Source organism: Meriones unguiculatus, chromosome 18 (genome assembly GCF_030254825.1).
Source record: "Meriones unguiculatus strain TT.TT164.6M chromosome 18, Bangor_MerUng_6.1, whole genome shotgun sequence".
Classification (NCBI taxonomy): Eukaryota; Metazoa; Chordata; class Mammalia; order Rodentia; family Muridae; genus Meriones; species Meriones unguiculatus.
The window spans coordinates 16,572,358-16,588,490 of record NC_083365.1 but is presented as its reverse complement, the minus strand read 5'-3'; the positions used below and the strand labels follow the sequence as shown (position 1 = coordinate 16,588,490).

The window sequence follows — 16,133 nt, the reverse complement described above, 5'->3', positions numbered from 1 at the left end:
CATGATCCTTTTGATTTACTCAAGACAGCACAACCCCCTGAAAGGCCAGTGACTTTACTTCCTCAAAGCACCATTTGTTGGATCTCCTGTCTCCATCACACGAAGCACCTGCACTTTCCCTGATAAGATTAGGTCACTCTTCAAGACTCAGACTTTTTAAAATACTTATTTTATGTTATGAGAGTCTTGCCTGCATATGTGAATGTGCACAACACATCTACATACATACATCTACATGTATGTAGAGCCCTCAGAGGCCAGAAGAAGATGTCTTATTTCCTGCAACTAGGGTTACAGGAGGTTGTGAGCTTTGCGGGTGCTGGGAATTGAACCCAGGTCCTCTGCATAAGCAGCCAGTACCCTTAACCTCTGAGCCATCCCTCCAACCCCAATTCTTATACTTTCTCCTAAGGCGGTTTATTTTCATCAAGTCTTACAAATCCTTGTAAGTTCTATACATCGTAATTTTCTAATTCTTTATCTTCCATTGAAAACAATGTGAACCTTTCTTTGACCGCCTGGAACGGAGACATCACTTTCCCCCCTTACTCTCATCGTAGCTCATTGTTAACACATCAGTGCCACCCATGTTTGCACACCCTCACTGACACTTGGCTCATCCCAGGTAACCATGAGCTCTGAGGTACAGGAACCTTGTTCTATTGGTAACCGGACCCTGGCACATCCTAATGAATGCTGGGTGGAAGATGGAGGACACGGGAGCAGGAAGAGATGGTGCAGGGAAGGCAGAGAGACTAACATGAAGGTCCAGCTTAAAATGACTCCATCCATTCACTCTTCCCCTCGACAGTTTCCCCTGAGCTACCTCTGCTACTACCATAGCATCTGTGTCTCCGACAAAGAACAGGCGTGTGGGGAACAGGGAGGGGGAAGTCCCTGGCCTTATGCTGCCCCAAGGCCTAGGAGCAGAACCTGATGGTGCAGGCTGCAAGCTGCACAGTGTGGGAGGGACCACTGAGAACTGCCAGCAGAGAGGGCAAAGAAGGGGTCTCAGAGAAGGAGCTGCTACCAAAAAAAAAGCCTGCCGGTGGTTCCAGTTGGCTGTCTCAAGCTGGGTTTAGCTCCCCACCACAGGAGGAAGTCACCTTTCTCCTCTGCAGCTGCCCAGTGGCAGCTCTCCCAGAAGTCAGAGTTCTCAGAGCACTTTAAGCCCCAGCCTTTTTTTCCCTGATGCCCAGCATCAATTGGGCCGTAAATCTGTCATATAGTCCCGCTAGTTTGGGTCCCTCCAAGTTATAACCCATGCAGTCTGGCCAAGACACGGAGACTCCCGGAGTGCTTTCATCACATCCCAGCTGGAAAGTCTTAATTCATTATTTTCAGTCCCAGCCAGTCCCTCCTAGGAGTACTCCAAGTACAGGAATAACTAGGTCACAATCATGTTCTCAAGATCCCGAATCCCTAATTGCAATTCCCCCATGATAAGAGAATCTGCGTACGAGTTCATGTGAACCGAGTTCCTTCCGTTCTTAAGACAAATAATATCTTCTCTTGTGTAACTTGAGTCCGAAACTCGGTTCTCAAAACAAAAGAAAAAAGGCATTTCAACTTTACGAACCGCTGATTAACTCCAAGGGGGTGGGCGTTTAAACAGCTCCCGACACTCTTTGCTGACATGCTTTCTTCCTCCAGTTTTCTCTGCTGTCGTTCCTTCCTGTGGCATTTTCACAGGAAGGAACCAAGAGACTTGCAAATCGGCCTCTTAAACAAACAAAGCTTGTTAAAGCAGGGGCCCGGGAGAATTCCCACTCCCCCTCTAGTCAACAGTGCCCTTTCCACTTTCATATTTCACTCTCCCTAACACAGGAGTTGATACGGGAAAACGGGCAAGAGGGTAAGCTGGCTCGGGAAGAGGAAGCGTCCCGCTCGGCCCCTTCCCACGGGGAGCACACTGTTAACGCTAGCACACTTAACACGTCGCTTATTGTAAAAGCAGCCTCCGGCTGGCACCGTGTGACTCGCGCAGCCTAACAATTCAAAAGGAAACTCGGCTGTTACTATGTACTTGTTACCAAAGTAAAGCTTCTTCCCACCAACACGCAATCCTGGGGAATGCTGTCTACGAGAACTTGAAGACTGCAGTCCAGGAAGCGAGACTGAGTAATCACGAGAGGGGCTATTATTTCCAATATTTTAGAAGAAGAAAACACTGAATAGTCTAGCCCGGGGGATGGTAAATCTTTCAAATTCGCTTTTAAGTTCTTCATTGAAACAGAGGAGGAGAAAGGAGAGTTGCATCTCCACGGTAAAAACCGCAGGGTAGTCCACCTCCTCATGTCTACGCAGAAAGAAAAACGGCTGAACTGTTGGGTCAGCGCCTTTGCCGGTGAAGCTGCTGGGGGCTTTGGGGCAGGACTGGGAACCAGGCTCGGTGGAGGCTTAGGCCCCGACTCTCCCTCTGACAGTGGTCTGCTCGTGGGTGTACACTCTCCAAAGTGTGTTCTGGGACTTATTTTGAAGTTAAAAATGTAAACTCTGAAGAGTCATCTCCAGTGTGGCAAAATGCAGAAACACTTTCAAGGTTCGGGTACCAGCAGGGGACTGTGGCTCTGAAGAGATGGCAGGCCGGGAAGGTGCAGTGAGAGAGCCGAGAGTGTTAGGAAGAGGGAGGCTCTGTGTCATGGTGATGGTATGAATGTTACAATCGCAGAAGAGAAGAGCGGATTCTTTATAGACTCCTAATTGATCATTTCTGGACAAAAGCCTGGTCTTACAGACGCTGTGCCAAGACACTTTAGGAGCCACTACTCTATGAGGTTAGACAGCTATATGATCCCTATTAGGCTGCTTCTTGATTTTAATAATAACCCTAATATTGTCCTTTGGTCTTCAATTTCAAATACATACATTTGTTTTCAGATAAACAAGGAAGAAACTTGGCATGCTCAATTTCTATACTCCACAAAGTCTCAAGTCCCCCAAAGCCAGCCTTATGGAAATCTAAAGCCACCTGGAACCCACCAGGGTACTGAACAAGGGTCCGAACACTTGTGACAAGCTCTCGCATCGCGGAGCTCTCTCATTGGTCAATACGTCTCGCCTCAGCCCCCACACGGATCTGAGAAAGTGCCAAGCACATGGCCCATCTTTTCACAGCCTCACTGTGGGGAAAGCAAACGAAAGTGGGATCCCCTCCAGGCCCCCTGTCCTGAGACAAGCTGTTAACCAGTGAGCGCCTCTTCAGTACGGTCAAGCCCATGCTTCAGGGATTCTCCGTTTAGTAGGCTACATGACGTTTTAGTAGCCACTGTGCCTAACAGAGTTGTCACCAATATTAATTCTATGGAGTAGATCTAAAACTAACTTCTAAGATCAGAAAGCTCTGCACAAAGTTGATTACTGTCCTAAAATGGAACAAATTACTGAAAGGTAATTTTCCATATACTTCTTTTCGTTTCTCATCAAACATCTTAGTTTTCTTTCCTTTTTCTCTTTACTCCAATTTTCCAGTTGTCCCACACTGTGACACTATCAAAGAACGTGCAGCCTATGAATACATATCACAGTTAAAGGGACACAAGTCTAGTTTTCTGACAGTCTGACAGTTGTGACATTTGTGGTTCATGGGATGACTGAAAGGGATCTCCAAATGTTTGCTACTTCCTAACCCCCAAACCAGAACACAACTGCTGCCTTTTGGCCTTCAGTCAAACACCCCAATTTCTACTGCCCCAGGACACTTGCCTTGTAGAATCCTGCACAGGTATTTTCACAGGTATTTCTGTCCAGTCCCTACACTGCCCTATGTTCTCTGTACACTGTCTTCTCCGTGTAACTTGGCAAGGCAAAACTCAGTCTATGGATGTAGATAACCCCACAGGCAGGAAGTGTGTCTTGCTGGACACCCCAAGGAAAGCATGGGAAAAAAGAAACCAGATGTACATTAGACCATTCCAGGGACCCAAGGCTGTGCCAAAAGCCACACACCCACCCGAATCTGAGTTTGTTCTTAAAGCCAGATCTTCTTGTGACCAAATGTTTCTCAGGGGAAGAACGCTGGCAGCATATTTATCCATGTCACTTTAGGCTACCCAGAAGAACACGCTGAATTCCTGTCATTCTTGCCCCCCTCTTCCCAGCCACAGATTAACTACAGCAACTATTCTGTTCTATAGAGTTAAGCTAAGGCAATTTCATAATCACGCACAGTGGGTGGAAAGAGCGTGCATCACTGCCCCAGGAAGACTGACTGGAAACTTCAGCTCTGTACACCAGGGCAAACGCTTATTGTCACTTCTACGCTGCTGCCTTACTAACCGGGGGAGCTGATCACTGAATAACACCACAGCCATGTGGCCACCCACACCCCCCACTTTAAGAACAGATTAACGTTCTTGGCACGTATTGGGCGTTTATTAGATGTAAGGCATTTTCTAGCTATGTGATAAGGCAAGCCAAAGCCTCCTTCCCATGGAGACTTTCTACTTCAGAAACCCGTTTCGCGAAGAAGAAAAGCTAAACCTACTGATAAATAAGACAAATTGATCACAAGAAAGAACTGATCCTCAGGCTTTCCCTGGCTCCTCATTTCTCACTCTGCTCTCGCTTCACAACAATCAGGGGGCATCGAAATGGATCAGTTGGAAAAGGGAAAGTCTGCTGGCCTGAGCCTGATCCCCAGAACCCACATGATAGGAGAGACCTGATTTCTGACCTCCACAGATGCATGCATGTGCACACACGCACACACACACACATACACACACACAATCTCAAGCTCCTCCAGGACCACATTTTCTTCCTACTTGAGCCAAAGCTCAATTTCCATGAGGTCTCCAGCTTGATATATTTAAATAAAAACGGTATTCATCACAGCCTCAGCCAAAGATTGCCTCCCACACGACGGCCTTTTATAATTAAAGACCATCTCTCCCAATAAACTCAATCCAAAAGATTTTCCTGGTCACATCAAATTGAGAATTAAAAACAACAACAACAACAAAACAATCTAAAGACTAAGGCACAACAGGGCAGACATTACAAAATGTCACTCCAAACGCAAAGAGGCACATGGACTTCAAGGAAGGAATAAAGACAGTTAATATCAGAGGGTTCATTAACAATGGCTAATGGATGAGGGAGCCGGCTACAGAGGCCACAGGTTGGGTCAATATCAACTGGGCTGTTTTGGCAACAGATGTCATTACTGGACCATCCCCCCATTTTGGGGGTGGCTACTGGGGGTCCCTCCAGCCTCAGTTCTCTTGGCTATAAAACAGGAGTGACTCCCAGGGTGAGGCAGAAATGTCTATGCACACTACATAGATGGAAGGACCCTATAGAGCATCCTTCGTGGAGGCCGGAGTGAGTGCTTTTCCCAGAACGCACTGGCTGTATTTAACACTTCATGGTTTTAAATGTTAGAGGATCTTCAACATAAATATGGGAATGCCATTATTTTGTACACTAACCTAAAAAATAAAAGAACCCTGCCTACAAGGGACAGAGGGTAGATCAATCATTTCTTTATTGATTCACAAGAATTGTGACAAATGCTTACTCGGACCATAGACATTAGGCATAAGGTGATGAACAAGAGAGATGGGCCCTCCTCGTGGAATAGAACCATACTGACAAACTAGCAAACCCCTATTTCATTCTTACATAAGCTTCTCCATGAAACCTAGTTCCTCTTGTACACAATGGAATCCCTATCTGCTGTTCTTTTAGACACAGTAAGAATGTATCTTTCTAAAGCCCACAAAACCACATGTGGCGTTCTAAAACATGGCATAACCAAACAGTATGTTGCTAGGTGGCTGTTGTTATTTCCCGAATAAACTATTACAAATGGATCTAGTGACTGAGGAGGTGGCCATGACTTTTCCAAAGAGCAGATGATTTATGGAGGGCAGAACTGCAATTGGGACATCTAAAGGCATTCCCAGGGGTAAGTCTGCAGGCGTCCGCTCAAAAGCATGCATTGTCTCAGAACTGTGGTGCCTCAACAATTCATTTCCTTGGTGTCCTCATTTTCAGGTCATGCAGATTTCAACTAAATGATGGTTCCAGGGAAAAGCTAGGAGCTCAGAGCTGATGAGCACAAGAATTAGAGGGAGGGAAAAAAAAAGACAATATAATAAAATCATCAAGAGCCCTTTAACTTCAAAGAAAACCATTAAGAACCCCCTCACCCTAACAGAGTCAGAATTTCAGGGCTCACTGGGCCTTTTCATGGATGCAATGTGAGACTTAGGTTATTAATGCCTAAAGAAAAATCTGTCATACGAGGCTCCTTATGTCCAGAATAGGCACCATGGTAGCAACACAGTTTAGGAGCTGGGGCAACTGTATCACAACTACTATCGCCAACACATTCTTTCTTACCAATACATCGCAGATAAGTTTGCTCCTCCTTTTTCCTTATAGCAATTTCTTTCTAGGCTAAGGTGCCTTAAAATAGTTTGTTTTTATTTCTAATTACACGTGTGTGGGTGTGTGCATGTGAGTACAGGTCCCTGTGGAGGCTCAAAGTACTAAATCCCTTGGAGGTGGTAGCTGCCAGTCACTGCCCAATGTGGGTGGTGGGACTAGAACTTGGGTCCTCTGCATAGAGCTGTACACTCTCCTATCCGCTATGTCATCTCTCCGGCGCTACGATGCCTTTTTGCTCAGGCCAGGCTTCACAGGACTTAACACTAATGGAGATGGTTTGAAAGCTGCAGGTTTAAACCAGTATTTTGGTTTTCAGAGCTTGAATCTTCCAGAACCAACATTTTTATGGCTTCGAAATAAAAGAAGAGCGGCTCGTGGCGCCGTGCCTGGAAGCACTCCTTACTCCCAAACAACCTGACGATGCTGTTTGTAGACTCAAGTGAAAATATGTATTTCATCCACTGTGAAAATGAGTATGAAGTCGGTGAAGTTGTTCCTATTGTTTTGCTGGAGGACTGGATCTAATAACCCTCACTGATTTATTTATTTATTTATGTGTTTATTTATTTATTTATTAGAATGCCACATTTCTAAGGGTGGCCCAGCCGATGTTTGTGTGTGAAACAGCTCCCATAATGTGAGCTTGGTCTTGTGTGATCTTAGTCCCCAGTTGGTAGAGCTGTTTTGAGAGGACCGTGGAACCGTTGGTGTCGGAGCCTCTCTGGAGGATGTGCGTGGCTTCAGGTGGGACTTTCAGCCCTTCTTCCTGTCCACCCTCTGCTTCCTGACTGTAGATACAATGTGACTGGCCACCTCCAGTCCCTGCCGCCATGCTCCCCCTGCCAGGACAGGCTGTATCCTTTCTCAAACCCTGGGCTAAATGAATTCCCCCTTCCTAAAGCTGCTTTTGCCACAGCCATGAGAACAGAGACTCATAAAAACACATCCCTGAAGTATCTCTTACATTTTGCTGCTGGGTTTTTATTGGTTGGGGGGAGAGGGAGGGCAGGCTCACACTTCATTTGTTTGTATGTGTCAATAAGAGCAGTAAAACCTTTCAAAAGCTTTATCTAGTGGTGGACAGCTCGTGCATCTCACAGCCACGAGCAGCATTTTTTATCAAGGTTTCTGCTGACCTCCTTCTCCTCTGTTTCTTGAAATTTGCCCTACTGTGGTGTCAGTCTGGGTTACAACTGCATGCAACAGCTGCATGTGTATTAAGGAAATGCATCTGGTTGGTATTATATCCAGGAGGAATGCTGGCCGCATCTGAATAGATCCAAAAGAACGGTATTGTTCAAATTTAAAAAACAAACAAACAAACAAACTTATAAATGGGGGGTGGGGGGTGATCACCATGGAGCCCTCAAAAAGACAGGGCTAATTTCACTGGTATAGAGACTTTCACGATGTCCTTTATGAAGAGACAATATTTAGCCGGGATGACCTTCATTTACATGACAGTGAGAATGCCAGTCACCACAAATGCAACATTCAAGACCTGTGTCAAGTGGGGCTTTCTGAATCACTTCACTGAATCTTCCCAACAATACTGCTAGGCAAGTCCTCTCATTACCTTGTACAGATAACAGAAGTAAACCTGTGGAAACATAGCAGTGAGTTGCCCAAGGCCCTATGGCCAGCAAATGGAACGATTTCTCTCCAGGGCCTGGGCCCTTCTTACCCAAGTGTGCTAGGTGCGGTAAGGCAGGTAAGAAAATCTAGGTCTCCTATATTAGCATTTTTGGTGGTAACATTAAAACAATTGTCATATAATATTAAATTTGAGTAAGTCGGGGGGCGGTAGGATGACATTTCGTCTGGGAATGATGTTCCCAGTATTTCCTCTCGTTCACAAAAGGTAAAGAAAAACAGCCCAGGAGTCAAGAGGAGCCAACATGGAGGGGCTCAGGAGGAGGGCGTGATGTCTTTAGCCTGCTGTCATCTGTTGGTTCTGTGAGGGCTTGTCCTGCTTGGGAAGTGGAAACAGGAAGAGGGCAGGTCTACATGAGGTCCAGACAGTAAGTGCCTGTCCTGATCTGGGTTATAAGCTCTGGACAATTTTCTACGGTGTTTCAAGGCTGTCTTCCTCTATGATGACAGGTCAGTCCTACCACACTTGTTTCCGCCGCCAGCCCTGTCATTGAGACGCTGTCTGTGCGTGCTTTGGCTTTTATTCTTCCTCTACTAGAGAAAGTTACAGAATACTTTCCTCTTTCAAGTGAAGCTTGTAAGTCACACCAGGAAAGGCAGGGTCAAGACTTACTGCTGAAGGGGTCTTGTGCTGCTGTGGTCTGGAGTTCTCGAGATGGCCTTGGAGAATGGGATCCCTGAGAGAGCATGAGCATTCCTGGTGACTCAGTGGAAGAGCCAGCCCCTCAAAAGCAAGCACGTGCTTGCAAAACCCGCTTTCCCTTTGAATAGATGTGGCCCCGACTTGCAAGCCTCCACTTACAGCCTGGCTTAGGGTCCTGCAACAGTGGAGGTCAAAAGGGCCTCTGTGGTGCCGGCAGGCAGGGAAGAGATCAGACAGACAGACAGACAGAAACAGACATGACCTTGTTTTATAACAGAGACCCCGGAACAGTGGTTCTCAACCTCCCTAGTGCTGCAACTCTTAAAAAGAGTTTTCTCACGTTGTGGTGACCCCGCCCCCAGCCATAAAATTATTTCATTGCTACTTCATAACTACTCTTGCTACTGTTATGAATCGTAATGTAAATATTTGATATGCAAGATATCTGATGTGTGACCCCCTCCCCCCTCCGTCTAGGGGTCACATCCCACAGGTTGAACCACTGCCCCAGAACATTTTCATTTTTTGAGGAAACAAATATCCCAATCTCTCGTCTACTTTTAAAGTTCTGAAGCAGTTCAGAGCAAAGGGTCTGTTGCCAAGAAAACATGGTGGGAACGCTGCCGAACGTTCCATTCATGTCCTCCACAGACTCCGCCCTCCATCCAGGTCAGCCAGCGACAGGTATCTACAGTGGGGGGTCTGTGGGGGCTGGATTGGTAACTTCATGTTTATAGCATCTCACCTCAGCATGCTATGTCAAAGATATGGTTGATATTTAGGTGCCTCTCTCCAGCCTCAGCATCCCACAGAGTACACGAGTCACCGGGTACCCAAACCTGCATGCTGCACTACGCTAGATGTGATACCTAGCAAGAAAGGAGGACTCACGGGTATAGGCTTTCGCCTTTAACGGAGAGGGCCAACGGGTGGTTGAGACACTGCGTGTAAGTCAGCATTTTATCAGCCTTGAAACTACAGTGAGTTCTCTAATTCCCAGATCTCGTATGTTTTAAAAAAAAAAAAGTTTATTGAGAAGTGAATAAACTCATCCCTTATCTCTTAGTAAACATCATTCCTAAAGAACCATCAGCGTATATTCCCGAAGACACACACCCTAAACTTAATTAAGCTAAAGTTAATCTTGAATTTTACTAAATTCCAGAAAAGTAAAAAGTCATTATAGGACTGAAAGGGCTAGAATGGGATGTTGCAATCCTTAAAGTGAACAACAAAGACAGCAAGTTTAATGGCGGCACTAACCAACAGACTGAAGTGTGAGCGGGGACCCGGAGGCGATGAGGTCAGCAGAGACACTGGAAGACTGACGGGGCTGGGTGAAGGAGAAACAACCGCAAAGGGCTGTTTCACACACATGTAAATTTAAGGCCAGATTAATCTTCTCAAAGGACGGTGTCTGTACGTTGATGCTCTTCATCCAAAAACATCCAGGTGTTTAGATAGTCACCTCGTCTGAGCGGGGACAATGTGAGAAGCGGAGCTGTCATGCCAGAACGTGAAGCCAGAACATGAGCATGTGAAGTGACTGACATCAATGGAATCAGAACCCAGAGCTTCAGGATAAGGATGCCAAAGAAGTCAGATGAGGGGAAGAGGAGGATTCTGGGTGGATGGATGGACAGATTTGAAACTATCAAGTCTTTAGCTTAAATAAGCGAAAATAATTTGTTTTGCACAGGACTCCCAGGAGTTCGGGTTTTAATACTTCTAATACCTCTCCAAGAATAAGGATGTGGTATAGGGTTTCCGAAATGATATTGACCATGGAAACTGTGTTTCATGGACCCCTCTTGGGACTAATGTTCTACAGAAAGTACTCGGGCACATCAGATGAACCACATAGCTCCAGATATTTGTCAAAGACACATTAATAAACCCCAAAGATCGACTCCCTAGAGACCACGACTACCAAGAAACATAAGCACCACACATCCTAGAATACTCTCAACTGAGCATGTGAACTGGTAGGAGTCTCTGGACCATAGTCCATAGAGAGAGCTGAAACCGTTCCGGAAACAGACTGGCCTTCCTCCAGTTTATACACACAAAGGAGAAGTTCTTTGAAACCCCACTACCCTGCCTTGGACAGAAGTCATGCAGAAGCACAATGAGCAGAGGGGGAGCAAACCTCAGAGAGACCTGAACCCAGCTCTTCTTTGGGATGGGGCCCAATGACCTTTGGGCTCCATCTCTGCTCCCATTAAAGGATGCTCCCAGCAGGAAGTCCTCCTTTTGTGCCGGATCAAACTGAGTGTCTGAACACCTGTTCACTGTCTTACCACCATTGGCATCACTTCTTGTCACCTCTGATACTTTGCTCTCTACTGCACGCATGTCTGTCTTTGATATATATATATTTTTTTCAAGGCTGATGACAAGAGCCACCTGTTACTTCCGATTCTACCACTGCACATGGGTCAATGCTAGGCCTTTATTAGATATTTGCGACATCTGACACGATTGTGAATAGTTGTGTTCATCTCTCATGCTTGAACAGGATGGCCATAAAGAGCTTGATGAAACTAGACTGATTGGAAGCTCATGGGACTTGTTTTCTCTTTGAATATGCAAGGTTGTTTTTGTTTTTTGTTTTTTGGGTTTTTTTTGTTTTTTGTTTTCTCCTTTATGAAAGGTTGAAGCAAAAGCAGTAGGAAGGAGGAAGGACTTTGCTTAAAGTTTTCTATGTACACCGGAAGCAAAGCCCTGGGCTGCGCTGCATAACACCACAGCACATCTCCACACGGGCTGTGTCACGTGTACAAGAACACATGTGCACACGCGCACACACATGCTAAAGAAATGTAACAAACAGTTCAAATTCATAAGAACAAAAACTAAAAGATTAGAATCAGAAACTGTCTTTGTGGTTTGCTGCGTGAGCAGAAGGGCCTGAGTCTGAATCTCCCATAAGACACCAGGGGCAGTTGTGGGAGTGTCTATAGCCACAGCTCTGTGTGGAAGCTGAAGACAGGAGGTAGATGAGGCTTGCTGGCTGCCAGCTCAGGTCTCTGCAGCTCCGTGTCAGGGGAGAAACCTCATCTCAAGGGACAAAGGTAAAGAGGGACGGAGCAGGACACATGCTATACCCCTCCAGCCTCTACCTGTACATACACACACACCCACACACATGAGCAAGTGCCATATCTATTTATCACATTTGAAAGTGCTGAGTTCTTACTTTACTAATGTAAGAACAGACCGAAATGAAAGTTTCAAGCGAAGCACCAGGTGACACGGTCAAGGTGAATCCTGCATCCTGTGATGCAGGATTTGCAAAGGTGGATTATGATGGTCTATTAAACCTGTGTGGCTATCAAGAGCGGCCAAGTGTCCGTGGGAGGTGGAGACAGGAAGGCGCTTTCCTGACAGAACTGCGTTGTCACGGCACTTCTGGTGAAACTGGTGGGCGTCCCCTTATGATGCCAAGTCACCAGAGAGGCTTCAAGATTGCTCCCACCAAACCTAAAGGCGTGTACCACAGGCCTTGTCCTGTGGGGGACACAAAGTACTGGGGGGATGCCCAGTGCCATTACATGGATGGGGTTTCCAAACACTTGCATTTACTGTGCCAAAATTGGTGCTTGGTTGTGACAAAAATTAAAAGGCACAAGTGTTTCTAGCTATGGGCCAGTAGAAGAGAGGGCTGGTGGGGGCGGGCTAGAATCCTTCCCCCAGAGGCTGCCCAGGCTGCAAAGGGGATGAATGCTAAAAGAACAAGACCTACAATGTAAGCAAGTCAAGAACAGAGGATGCTTTGCCCACATTAAGAAATCTGGGAAAAGGTCCAGCAAATGTCCTGCATCAACAGAAAACCCAGCCTAGGGTGGGAGAATCATAATGTGAGAAATATATCAGGAAATTTCCAATTAGACCCCACCAGGTCTCTGAGGCAAGTGTGCCTCAGGACCCACAGTTGTTCCACCAGAACAAAAACGAACATCTCTCTCAACAGGTGTAGTTTCTGGACCGAGTCTACGAAAATCAGGTATATTTGATGATCTGCCAAACTACCCATTGTAAAACCACCGTAAGTCATAGCGTCACCCTTAGAGCATTCTGTCTCTTTTCATTGTCACCTTCGGTTATACTAAATACCAAAGATGGGGCTCCCAGAATGCTTCTACGTATGTGAGTGACACAGCTACTGCTTGTCACCTTGTGGGGAAAACCTGCAGCAATCGGAGTGAAGAAATGAGGGTTAAATCAGCAGCTCTGATCCAAGAACTTTAGTCACAGCCTCTTAGAATTTAAAACGACACCACTGAAGCAGTGAGAGGAAACGCTCGTCAGAAAAGGAAGTTAATCTTCGTTCAGATGATACCAGAAAGGCCAGGGAAGGAGGCACAAGAAAAGCCCCCTCCATTCCCAGGCTCTCTAGACTCCCTCAGTCTGCATCTATGCTACTCCCCACTAGTTTCTGCAGTTGAGTATTCGGCTTTTGAATTTTGTTATTAGCTTCTATGACAAGTGACATTATGAAATGTTTTATGTTTTATGATAAGACCAACACAAACATGTTTACCTAACAAAAACCTTAATAGAGTACAGGTTTGTGTTGGTCTTATCACGAACAAGTAAATGTATGAGAAAGTAAAATAATTTGCTCTGCTATAAAAGCCTGTGTCTATGCATACCATAATACTATGCCATAAACCGCAGCTATACACCATAGACTTTATTTAAACCAAAATTTAAGCCAGATGATACATACACTTGATGGGTGTTAAGGCAGGAGAATTGCAAATTTAAGGCCAATCTATACAGAAAAAAAAAAAAAAAGCTCAAAAAATAAAAATTTGAAGATGGAAAGGAGGGAAGGAAGGAAGGAAATCAGGCAGACAGGCAACTCCTGAATCCACAAACAGCTCCTGCAAGTCAGCAATGCATCTATTTTGTTCGATAAAGTGTTGTATCCAGAGAGGGCTATGTGATTGTCACAAATACGCATCTCTGTTCATTGTGCTTTCCCATTTACCAGACACTACAATCAACGCCCTTCTTGATTACGTAATACTTATTTGTTGCTTAATCTGATACAATTAAAAAATAATGAAATTATTTTGAATATATCTAATCAAAACCCTTTTTATAACTTAAGAGAAACCAAGGGATGAGGACCAGGACTCCTCAGACGTCATCTGCACCTTCAGGACTCAGATGCTGCTGCAACCGACCTAGTTATTTATTCACTCTTACAGAAACAAACAAAGCCTTCCTCATCTGCACTGCCCTACAGCAGTTACCCATCAAACACAACTCATCAGGTGACGCTGTCCTTCCTTCCACACGGATGGTCGTGACAGAGGCTATACATTTATCTGCAGTTTACAAAACCACACATATATAACTGGTTAAAAACATTCTTTAGAAACAAAACTTTCAGAAGAGAACAAAACAGTGAAGATTCTATAGATGAAAAATTCTGCAGTCAAGAAAGCACTCCCTGTTCCTCTGTGGTGAGAGAAAAGGCTTTCTGGTCTCCCTTCCCTTGATGAAGGTCAGTGCCTGTTCCTGGGAGAACAATGGAGGGCAACAGCTGGGGAAAGCCCACTTCCTGTCCCCAGCCTCCACTTCTCCCAGTCTCTGGAATGCTGCCACGGTTGGTCGCTGCCACTTTGTGGCCAAGTCCTTGCACCCCTCAGGGAAGGTTATGTAAACACATCCCAAACTTGGACGCTCCACATTGAAACACACAGCTTTGACTAGTCACTCCGTAACTCCGTGCTTTCATGCCTCTTCTTCATCTTTGGCAAGCATCAAATTGTTGGAGTAGTAACAGGTATGGAAGGACCCCTTCCTTTGGCTGTCGGCATCATCAGTCCCTCCCACTATGGGAAACAATTATTTTTGCAGCCAACTGTTGACCACTTTGTTCAAAGAAGGATGTTTATTTGATTAATTGTCTCTCTGAAACAAACTCAGCAGCAGTTCCCTTCACAGGCCACCAAGCTGCAAATCAACAATTCCAATCCATAGCCTCTTCCCCGCGCGAACAGCGAGGACACAGAAGGCTACCGTCTATTACAAATTGTACTTTACTGCTAAGGATGCCACTGGGTGTGTATTAGCTCCGGAGCAATAACATATGTGCACAAGTCATAAAGTGAAACCACTCAAACACAGACTCCAAAAGGACGTCAAGATGCAGCCCAACGGCCACGCCAATTACACATCACATAGCATCGCTCTGGGTGGACTGAAGAACAGGAATGCTGTGTAATAAATGGATCGCTGGTTTATTAGTGAGCAACTGAATTTAGCTCAACAGAGACAACTTGAAAAATAAACAGACTCTCACACGCTACATTGCTCTCTGTTTCTCCCAGCTACACGGCTTAGGTGACACATGTCGGACACATGACACTTAATCTCAGCTTCGCATCTTAGAATAAGATCTTATATAACTTGAGAGGAAGGTGGTTGTTATAATTTCAAAAGAAAGGTCTGAGGAATTTTATTTTGTTTTTAATTTATTTTATTTTACTTTATTTAAACAGAATTTTTCTATATAGCCCTGGCTGTCCTAGAACTTGTTACATAGACCAGGCCAGCCTCAAACTCACAGAGATCAGCCTACCTCTGCCTCCCTGCCTCCCAAGTGCTGAAATGAAAGGCATGTGATCCCACGCCCAGCTCCACATGTGCACACAGAAAATACAACACAGAGAGACAGACACATTTTTTGAAATACCAGTTTTAAAACACAATAATAAAATACGGAAGATGAAAACTAGAAATGACAAGGAAAAGGCTATGAGTGTGGAGAACAAAATGATTGACAACGCTGACCTTTGTTGAGAATATTATGCAACCCTGCAAACTTCAAGATCACATTTGCATTGATAACTAGGCAAAGCAGGCCCGATTTCTCTTTCAGTTGATAGCGGCATCGAACGTTACATTTTGAAACAGAAAATCCAGATTCAAATTAAAGCTTATTGATACTTTTGGCCTTGACACCGCCCTTGAACACCTCTGAGCTTTGGTCGTTTTGTACGTGAAGGAGAGAGTGGTTGCCTGGCTGCACTGAGTGCTCATCCATGAGCCCGGCTGCTTAGAAGACCCCCTCACAGTAAACTGAACTCCCAGCTCGTTACTCCGGCCCCTGCCAGGGCCAATCCCTCTTCACGTGTGCTTCCATTCCAAACTTCTCCCTTTCTGTATGTGTTCCTGACATGAAACCATTTCTCTAACGTGCAGTTCAGTATTTCAACTCTACGGAAACTGTACTCTTTGCATCACTGTCCGCCCTTCTTATGTATAAGCCCATTATAGAATGCTGCTTCCCACTGCCGAGAACTGCTGAGTAGCACGCAAACTCAGAGTCACCGTCTTGGCATCCTGGAGACCTCCTTGGTGACAATTCAGAGACTCCCTAACGCCCAGCCCAGGAAGTCGCTCCCGCACTCAGCGCCAGTAT

General features: G+C 45.4%; 1 protein-coding gene across 3 annotated transcripts in view; it reads right to left on the bottom strand.

Annotated features, from left to right (window-relative positions):
• Window positions 1-16,133, bottom strand: part of Fbn1 (fibrillin 1) — a 201,318-nt gene that overhangs the window by 142,495 nt on the left and 42,690 nt on the right. The window lies entirely within an intron of this gene.